This window comes from Manacus candei, unplaced genomic scaffold (genome assembly GCF_025592945.1).
Source record: "Manacus candei isolate 608988 ecotype Guabito, Panama unplaced genomic scaffold, ASM2559294v1 h1tg000071l, whole genome shotgun sequence".
NCBI lineage: Eukaryota > Metazoa > Chordata > Aves > Passeriformes > Pipridae > Manacus > Manacus candei.
The window spans coordinates 4,619,737-4,630,156 of NW_026138119.1; positions in this window are offsets into that span (position 1 = coordinate 4,619,737).

Sequence of the window (10,420 nt, forward strand, 5' to 3'; positions counted from 1 at the left end):
GTGCAGTGGTGCTGCAGTCGTGTCTCAGGTGCTGGTCCTTTAGGCAGAGCATGAATACTGGGTGGTAGGTGTGGCAGGATCCCCATTTTGAGCTTTTCTGGTGTCTCCAGATGTGTGAATTACAAAGATGTGCAAAAACCTTCCAAAGGAACCAGGTGTTGTCCATGGAGAGTTTGCATATGAGCAGTGACGGGACCAGGCACCTTCACACCCCTGTGACTGGTCTTTGTACTAATATTTATCTGGGAATTAGTCATTCCTTGCTCTGTACAAGACACGCAGAGCTGAGCCCCTGGAGGTTGGAGATGTGGCTCCGGGTGCTGGCAGTGAAGGGGTGAGGCAGAAAGCTCCAGGTCCCATTCCAGCTCTTACCCAACACTGGGGAAACCTCAAATGTCCTTCCTGCTGCCCACACCTCCAGAGGTGTGAGCCCAGCACAGATCCATGGCTGGATTTAGTTCACACACAGGCAATAGGGCCTTAATCCATGTCCTGGGCTCCCTCCAGAGGGGAACTGTCTCCTCATCGAGGCTGAATCCCACAGCCTGTGCCAAGGTCTCCAATTCCCCTGGTTTATCACAAATGCACCACTGCCAGGCAGGGCTTCTGCTCTAAACTCGCTTGGTGTCCTTCAGCTGAGGAGATTTGCTGCAAGTAAACATGGGAACTGTCAATTTGACTGGATTTCTTCACATTAGATATCAGCTGTTTTTCCCATGGCCATTCCCTGGCTGGAAGCAGCTGGGGGATGGATGGAGTTGGCTGTTTTTTAAGCAGCAGCCCCAAAACAAAGCTGGCTCCGAGTCACTGGGGTTTGTGTTGCCTCTCTTCCTTTGAGGGACAGTGATTTCAGTATCAGATAATTAGTTCCTATAAAGACATTTGTGTGTCATGAACTCCTTAGAATTTTTGAGGTTGTCTTTTTCCTTCCCTTTTAAAAGCAAATGATCAAAATAAGAGACATCTCCAGAAGTGCCCTTGTTAACACGAGGAGAGCAGTGACCCTCTGGGAGGGCAGGGGTGTGTCTCTGCAGCAACTGAGGTTTTTTATCATGTGGCATTTTATCCTCTGTAAAGTTCAACAGCAGCACTAATACCTGATTACTGGGTTTGTGTCATAAAAATGAAAGGAGGATTAAAAAAAAATGAAGTTTGGCATAGGAATGTAAATTGGCTTTTATTGTCCATTGAGTTGGGAGAACCCGGGGACAGCAGAGCATTTCTCATTTTATTTACTTTTTTGTGTTAATGAGGAGGCTAATTTAAAATGAGAGTCCCTGTAGTTGGTAACAGAGGGGGTTGTGCTCATCAAAAAGTTGCTCTGAAAACCAGAGGGCCGGGATCAAGGACAGAGAAGTTTTGTTACTCAGGTGCTGAGACTGGTTGAAAGATGCCTCGGTGCCCCACGCTCTGGTCTTCAACATCTCCAACAGTTCCTGCAGATCAGCCCAAGGAATATTGCCAGAAGACAACAAATACGTGGAAAATATTAACAGTGAGATCATTTCGAATTCATGAGAACAAATATTTGCGCCGAGGACGTGATTATAAGAGTTGCGCTCGCGGACGGCAGCGCGGGCTGGGATTTATGTACCCAATTACAATTAACCCCTGGTAGCAACATTCCAGCTATTGAGTTTTCACAACAAGCTGCTCGTTCAGCATCCTCAGGTGAAGAATTATGAGCAGGAAATTTCAGTGTAGCCTTGGTATAAAAATAAAGCTGAGAGAGGGGAGAAGCAGGCTGTGCTTGTGCAGCGCTGCCGTGCCCTTGTCCCTCGCCACCTGAACTTCCTCTGCGCATTTTGGGTTTATTAAGGTATTTTTAGCCCTTTGTCTTTCCTCACAGCCTCACTACTGTTGACAATCCCTCTTTAAAATGCTGAGAAGAAAGCAGGAGTGTATTTTTAAAGGCACTGAAGTGTCACCAGCCGGGGCTCGGGGGTGACAATGGGCTGTGGGTTCCCCTCGGTTCGGAACAATCCAGAGAGCAGCCACAGGCAGAGGTGACCTGTGGCCACTGCTCATTTTCTGCTGGATGAAGAAGTCTGCCAGACGTCAGATCCTGGAGCTGAAGAAGCTGGAACCTGCTGGGGGACCTGAAGGGAAGGGAAATGTCAGATGAGAATGGCAATGCTGCCGAGGCGCCGGATGGTGCTGCATCCCACGGGAGGGAACAAAGGTGGGGAGGGCAGAGCAGCCCAGCCCCTGGGGCAGGGTGAGGCAAGGGCAGGTGATGTCCCAAAAATGCTGGATTTGAGCAAAAATTCTAAAATAGGACCTTAACAGGAGACTTAATTACATTTTGTTTTCTTTCTCTGAGGTTTTACCCAGCTCTTCTATAAATCCTGCTCTTGTGATAAATTCCTCCTGAGCCAGGAGGTGACTCTGATGGAATGCTCACGTGCTTCCAAAATGCTTCTTCCTAAATTTTCCAAGCCTTGGTTTTTTGACAGAAAGCTGAGATGTGCCCCCACATAAGAGGAGGGAGAGAAAATGTACTGGTCCTTCAAGTCAAGGTCTGCTCTGCTCAGGCACTGGGTGAATTCCCTGAGCTTTGGGTGGCTGTGCCCCCTATTCCTGGGGATGAAGTGACTGATGCTGCTGCACAATGTGCTCCTGCTCTCACCCCCCTGCTCAGTTCAGGTTCCACCACTGCACCTGGGACTGAGGCAACACCCAGGGAAGGTTACAGTCAAATCAGAGTCTGTGTATTAAATATTTTTCTCCTACTGGAAAACATGAGGAAATTAAACTCAAAGTATTCAGCAAAACACTCCAAGAAGCAAAGCTGATAAGCTCTTCAGATTTGCTTTTTGTTTTCACTGTGCCCCTCGCTGTAATTACAGACATCCATGAAATTAAAGTTGCAAATTGCTGATGTAAGACAGTGGAAAGGCCGGGCTTGGAGACATTTAAATTGCTGTGACAGGACATTCTGCCATCCTTAAAGCAGCAGTGTGGGATCAGTAAGGAAGAGGAGTCCTGCCAGACTCACCTGTCAACTGTGTTAATTGTGCTGGGAAAATCAGGTGAGCTCTGATATCATCACAGCTGGTAAATGAAGAGTTTGAAGGTTGTCTGTGGCTGGTGCCCCCTGCAAGACAGAAATTCCCAAACTTGCTCAAGAGACTTTAAAGCTGTACATTGTCCTCACAAATTTAGCTCTAATCCCTGGGTAAAGTCCCACATTTGACATCTCAGTTTCCAAACTGGTTTATTTGCTGCTGTCAATAATCCTTTTGTTTGTTCTGCTGTTAATGGACTGTTACAAAACTCAGCAGAAAGGTTAGTATTTAGTTTTCATCTATGAACATTTTTAAAGGGTTTTCTTGGGAAAGAGGGGTGGTTCACCACTACTTAAAAAACCAGTCAAACATGGGCAGGCTCAGAGCTAGAAAAGAGCTGAGTTATCTCTTTTTTAATACAAGCCACCTTATAGCACGAGGTGGAGAAATCGATACACCCTCACCCGGGTTATCAGAAGCGCTGAAAATATTCAACATTAAATAGTGGTGATATAAACAAAACCTAACACCTTCAGCCCTTGAGATTAAAAGTGGATTTACTTTATTTTTTCCCAAGTCTAGTGCCGACAGGGCTCTGCACGAGCACTGTGTGAGAATTGCTGGATAGAGAAAGTAAGGCTTTTGAAGGGCATTGAAAAGGCAAAGTAATTAATTTTTTAAAAAAACCAAACCAGAAAAAAAAACCCAACCACCTTGAAGTCACTGGTTTTTAAGCTGCACTTTAAATTGGTGCTGCCAGCCAGAACTTTCTCCTCTAAGGCTCTTAGCACAGAGTAACATGCTTTTGGTCTGCTTGAATGCCATTTGAGTTCTGTTGTTTTACCACCTTTAGATAAAGCTACTCCTTTTTAGGCTCCTAGTTCAAAGAAATAACTTTGGGATATTGTCCTCTTCTGTTATTTTGAGGGAGCTGCAAAAAATAGATTTTCTTGGCTTTTCTTTGCTGCACTCAAAGGCCATTGGGGCTGAGGAGTCTCCTGACTTGTAGCATCCTTCAGCCTGAGTTCTGAGGTGGGTTTTGGCACGTGTGCTCCTCTGTGTCCTCCAAGTTTGTGCTCAGACTTCAGCAGCTTTCCCCCTGTGCTCAGTGTCTCCTGAAATCAGGAGAACGATCCCTTGATTCTCATTACAAGAGGCAATGCCAGTTTTTTATTGGTCATGGAAAACTGACTTTCTTTAAAATGTAAATTTTGAAAAAATAGTTTTTATATCTTTCATCCCTGGGGTTTCACAGGCTTTACAACCCCTTTTTAATCTCGGATTGATTGACGTCGATGGGAGTTTTCCTCTGGCTTCGACAGATCTTGGACTGGTCCCAGGGTGCAGCAATGCAGTGATCTCTGGAGGGGATGCAGCAGCTGTTAAACCTCACGAGGTGATGCTCGAGGACAAGAGGAGGTGCTTTATCAGGCTGAATAAAATACAGGTAGCTCACAGGTTGGATCCCTGGGTGCATAAAATACAGGTAGCTCACAGGGTGAACCCCTGAAGTAGTAAGAGGTTGAAGATGGGTCTGGGCAAACTGCCTGGATCCCACTGTTGATTTAATAACCCCTCCAAAGGTGTCCCTACGGCCTCTGTCTGAGCATGGGATGTGCTGGACACTGGGGCTCACAGACAAGGGGGGTCTGGAACCTGCAGCACTGGGACATGGGAGGGGTGGTGTGCTCCAAGGGGTGTCCATGGGGTCTGGGATCAGAGATGCTGGATGAGAAGGGATGTACTGTTTGATGCTCATCTCTCAGTTGCATTGCATGGGAAGGGGAAATGAAGCCTTTTTTCCAGGGGAGAAAAAGAGAGAAGGGGTCCAGACCTCAAGAACAGTCGGGGTGATCCATGGGGAGACCTGAAATCCCTCACATTGCCCCATGGGCAGCGCTGGGATGGGGAGGTGTCAGGTCCCCAGTACAGGCTGGAGGAGCACTGGCCTGTCCTCTTCTCCAAGCAGGGTTTGTAGGAAGGTGTTTCTCCCACCAGGATTTGGTGGCACCCCATGAAATATCTCCATGTTGTATTACACAGCTCCTTAAAGGAGCAACACCACTGGGGGGGGGCACGGACTTGTGTTTGCTCAGGCAATACAAGGCCTATGGAAATATCCAGATATGTGGTGTAATATGGACATAAATCACACCACTTTTTTGTCATGGGCTTGATCAATCTGTGCTAGAGATCCCCCCAGTCCCCCCATCCATAATGATCCATCCATCTGCGGCACAAGATTAATAACAGCCCATTGGAGAACATTAAGATGACATTATCTGGAAAGAGAGCAAATACCTTTTGAAGTTGGGATTGGAATGGGATTGACAGTCCCAGTTTCTGCAGGAAAAGGTGAGTGACTTCTTGTTCCCCTGGAAAAGCCCCTGGTGCACAGATTGGCAGCAAAGTGTGGGCACCTGTGTCTTGCTCAGGTGGCTCAGCCTCGGGGCTGGGATGGGGATGAAGGGGCACAGCTCCATGAAATGCTGGAGCTTATCCAGCACATCACCCGAGATGTTTTGAACACTGGGATTTCACAGACATGGGACTAACAGGTACCTTCTCACAGAGAGCCCTGTGTGAAGAGCTGATGGATTTTCCTCTAAAGATCTGAAAGCCAAGGGGTGAGATCCCAAGAGACGCTCCCAAGCCACCATCCTCCTTTCACACGCTTTCCAGAAGCTCAGCACAAGAAGCAGATGAACTTGTCACAACCTTCTCTCCTCTCCAAGCTCCCTCTCCATTCCCAGCTCTGCTGGAGGACCTGTGCACAAAGGTAACTCCTCCACGTGCCGATGTCCTCTACTTGTCCTGCTCTGAACTATTGGGTTGCAGCCTTTTCTTCCAAGCTCGATGCTAAAAATACTTTAAAGGTAAACCCTGGGTGGCTCATTCCACCGATTCATTCTGCTCCTGCCTCCTCCTTCCCAAGCAATTTCCCCACAGCCGAGCTGGCTCTTTTATCCCAGTGGAAACGTGGTATTGATCTCGCCACTTTACAAGGGGAGGGGAAACACGACCCCTTTCATCTTCTCCTTGCAGAGACTGACCCCCTTGTCCGTTTTGCATCTGATGATGGGAGGGTTTTAATCCAGAAGGATTGGAAATCTTTAACTTATCAAAGAATCCTCCTGCACGGTGAAGGCTTCAGTTGGGGGCTGCAGCTGCAGCGAGCGGGTAGAAAAACAGGGAAGCCAAAGGGATGCCCGGCTCAGGAACCAGCCTCAGGTGTTTCTGGGGATGTAACTGCACACCCAGCATCATGTGGCAGAAACCCTCACGTGGGATGGCACCAGCCATTGCTCCAAGTGAAACCCAAACTCCTGTGTCTGTGTAATTCCCCCCTCCCCTCTGCTCCTTCATTAACGCAGTTGTTTTTGAGCGTGAACACCCGGGCAGTAAATCTGAGGCCATTTCGCAGGTTAGGTGAACTGTGAAAAGCAGATTTGCACAATTTGCAGATTGCTTGTTGAGGTGAGAGCTAATGCTGCTGACTCACGAGCTGAGCCGATGCTCTTGGCAATCCTTCCCCACTCTCCAGCTATTTCCATCCAGCCCTTCACCCCTCTCAGGTTTTGGCAGCATCCAAAGTTTATTCCAAGAACAGAAGTTTTCTGCATCCAGCAAAGCCACCCCCAAATGGTGCAAATACACCACTGTCTTTTCCAGACCCTGGCCCCAAACGTGGTTTTTAGTGGGCTCAGCTCAAAGCAGTGATTAGTATTCAGGCAGGAGAGCCGCTGCCTCGGGAGAGGCAGGAACGCCTCGGCCCCATCTTTATTCATAACCCAAAGGCGTGTTTGCTCTCCGGGTTTGGGTTGCTGCAGTGCCAGAGGAGCCGGCTCTGGCTGAACCCCACAGGGTGCTCCAAGGCTCTGTTGGTTTTCAGCATTTCTGGATCATTTCTGAGCTCAGGCTCTTACCCAGCCCAGGAGGGGCAGAAAACCCTCCCAGCTCTGGTGCTGGCGAAGCTCATGGGGGGTAAAGGCTTGGGCTGAGCAGCAGCAGCACCTCCCGTCGTGTCTGCTTGGTTTTGTCTCCCCATCACACCCACCTCTTGTTGCTCCTCATCTTCTCTGTGCACTGACATAAAACTGCCTCCAGGTATGAACTTTGTGGTGGTTTCCATTGATCACTTGGAAATCTGCAGCAGGGCAGGGGAGAAGGGTTTCCCTGCCCTGAGCATCGCTCCCACCAACCCTGCAGCTCCAGGGCCACTAAGGCTGGGGAAAAACACTTGTTCTTCCAGCCCAAGGGCCTTTAGTCTGGGATTTGTGCAGAAATGGGGATTATTTTTTTTAATCCCACTTCTCACTGTGATTTGCATCCTCCTCCCAGTGGATAACAAGGTCTGGAATTTTCGCAGCATCTCCCAGCACCTGCTGTGTCCCTGCTCTGGGATTTGCTGGGAGGAAGGAGTGAGGGATGTGATGCTTTTGGGGAGCAGGTTTTCATCTCCCTGGCTGGGACACCACCGTGTCCTGAGCTGCCACAGAACACCTGCCACGAGACAAACACCTCGTGAGCTCCGTCCTCGCACTGCCCGGGGAGAGGCAGTGATAGATTAATCTGAACAAAGATTGATCAATAATTTATGCCGGTGCTTTCACTCACCTGGGGTTTAGACAGACTTTGATATGATTTGATGGGGTCAGATCCACCCTGCTTTAATTAAACATGATGCTGAAAATTAAAAGGAAAACCTATTGGCTACTGGAACTGAAATCAATCTGTGATCAGTAACAAGAGACTGATTAAAGAGGTGATGCCCAGGAAGGAACGGGCAGGTTCAGCAGACGCTTCCTGAAGGCCAGATTAGCGGGACATATTGAATGTAAATACAGCTATTGGCGTTTTGTCACGGCGTGGCCTTTAGCAGGGAGCTGCTGGTGTGGTGATGAATGGCTTTGCACCAGGGAAGGTGCTGCAGGAATTCAGGGCTGCGCTGGAGGCTCTCCCGGAGCATCACGGAGGGTTGGATGGGGACAGCGAGGGGTGTGGGGGGGGCAGAGCAACATCAGCAGAAGAGCTGAGCCCTGTGTGCCCACCACACCTTGCAGGTAGTTTAAGGCAGAAGGAAACACAGGTTTTTTGGTTTTTTGACAGAAAGTTGCCCACTTGTAGGTTTGTGCAAAGGCAAACCCAGACAGGCCCCCGGGCGTGGCAGGGGAGAGAGGTTGGGTGTCCTGTGGGTGCTCCTGCCTTTCCCTCTGACAGCTGAGCTGTGCTTGGGCTTTGAAGAATCAGAGCTGCAACAAAACACATTCTGGACTGAGAGCAGGAGGGAGGTTAATGATGGAGCCAGTGCTTGGCAGGGACTAATTAAGCAGCATTGCATCAGCCCTGGGGAAAAGGAGATGCTCGAGAAGGAGAGATGAGATGGGAAGGAGGTTGAAACCAGAGCTCTGACAGCACAAAACTCGAGGTGGGGAAAACAGAGAGACCAAAACCAGTGCTTTCAGGAGGAGAGGTCTTCACCCTGGGAATGGGGCAGCGTTTCAGAGCCCCAAGTGAAGTAGGGCTGGCTGGGGGAGCTTGTGGGAAAGGGAGCAGTTCTGGGAGTAGATGCTTTGCCATTGTCAGTAACGAAGTAAAACACTCTGAAATTCAGAAATTATGGTGAGGAGGGATGCTTTCCTTTCACCTGTCTCCAAAGTAACTGGGAAGGCACTGAGTTAACACATGGTGGTGCTTTGCTGTGGGTTTGTGAGTGGCTCTGCCATCCTGGCCCCATGGCCTGGCACCAGCATCCCCCTGCAACCCCTCCTGTAGGATCTGACCCTGGGCCACCCCTCCTGTGGGATCTGCTCTCATTGGTGTGACAAAGAGAGAGCCTGGAAGCCCTCCCAGTCTCCATTCAAAGCCTGGGGCATCCCTGAGTGCAGGGACATTGCCCATCTTTCTTTGCTGAAAAGCAAAGAGGAAAAGAAGTTGAAAGGTTTCCTCTCTCTCCATCCCACCCTCACCACAGTTCCATACCAGACAAGGGGGAAAAGCAATGTTTTTCCAGGCCCCACAGTTCCCTATCCTCTGCTCTTCTCCACATCTGCAGCTCCGTGACCAACATCTGCAGAGCTCTGGAGAGATGGGACAGAGGATGGGGACAGGGATGGGGAAGGCTCCTTCCCTCAGCTGCTCCCAATTGCTCTTTTTTAACTTCCTTGCCAATTTAGAGGGGGAAAGAGACAGTGGGGGAGAGGCACAGGATTTTAAGAGTGTCAGAGGCTGTGGGCAGGAGAGGGAGTCCCCCTGGGCAAGGCAGAGCTGGGGATAAAGCACCCACAATAGTGCTGTGATTTGGGGGTGAGGGGGAGAAGCCTCCCTGGGAACAAGGTAACTCACATGCCTTAAAATAAGCCTTTGCCATCAATTATTAATATGCAGGATCTTGGAAGGAGCTCAGAAAGGGGGCCTGTGTGTGATGGGCACCACAGGCTCATGGGGACAGGGACAGAGAAGGGAATGGGGATGCAGAGAGGGATGAGGATAGGGAGAGAGACAGGTGAGGTGCAGCACTCAAGCTGAGGGACCTGCTGGTCGCTTGGGGAGTTTGGAAGCTGCTTCCTCCCCTGCCTGCCTTGTTGGGGCTTTGATTCCTCACTGACAGCATGCTGAAGGATTGATCTGAGCGGGGATAAATAATTCATGAGCTTTTGGGGGGTTTTTTTGAGCAGCTGTGAATTCTGAGATGCGAGCTCTGCACAGCAGACGCTGTTGGGACTAAAAGAGCAGTTTGAGGAGAAAGCTGCATATTTTTGTTGTTGTTGTTGTCTGTTGCCGTTTATAATTTTTAATCTCCTTTTTCTTTTTCTCCTCTTTATATTTTTGTGCATTGTTTTCCCCCACACAGGCCTGTTTTGTTCCTCAGGCTCTCAGCAGGCGGCTGTGGCAGAGGCAGCATCCCACCGTGAGGGGATGTGGCTCCACCAGCTGAGCTGTGCCAGGGCACTGTCTGACTGACACCTCAGCTCTGGATCCACAACCTCTGCCGGGAGGGAGACACTTCCCGAAGGTATCCACCTCAGATCCACCTCTGCCCTCTACAGAGTCTGTGCTGCTTCAAGCCCTGAAGTTCAGGGGGGTTGGATAACACCTCAATTCCTGCCTCAGCATCCGTGGAACTGCAGCTGCAGCACAGCTTCTCTGCTGGACTCTGCTCCCAACAGGCAGCACAGGGATCTCTGGGGAAAACGAGGGTGGGAGCAGCTCAGTGCATGGCAGCATGGAGAGGAGAGGGGCTGAGAACCTTTCCCCGGGTGTGTGTGGGCACAGGGCTAGAAAGGCTGGCGGGCAGAACCATGGGAGCATCTGCACAGCTGCTCCAAGGGCAGCCTGGGCTGCCAAAACTGCCCCCAGCCCTGGGTTAAACCTCTGTGACAACAGATGGGTGGTTTACATGGCATTTAAAG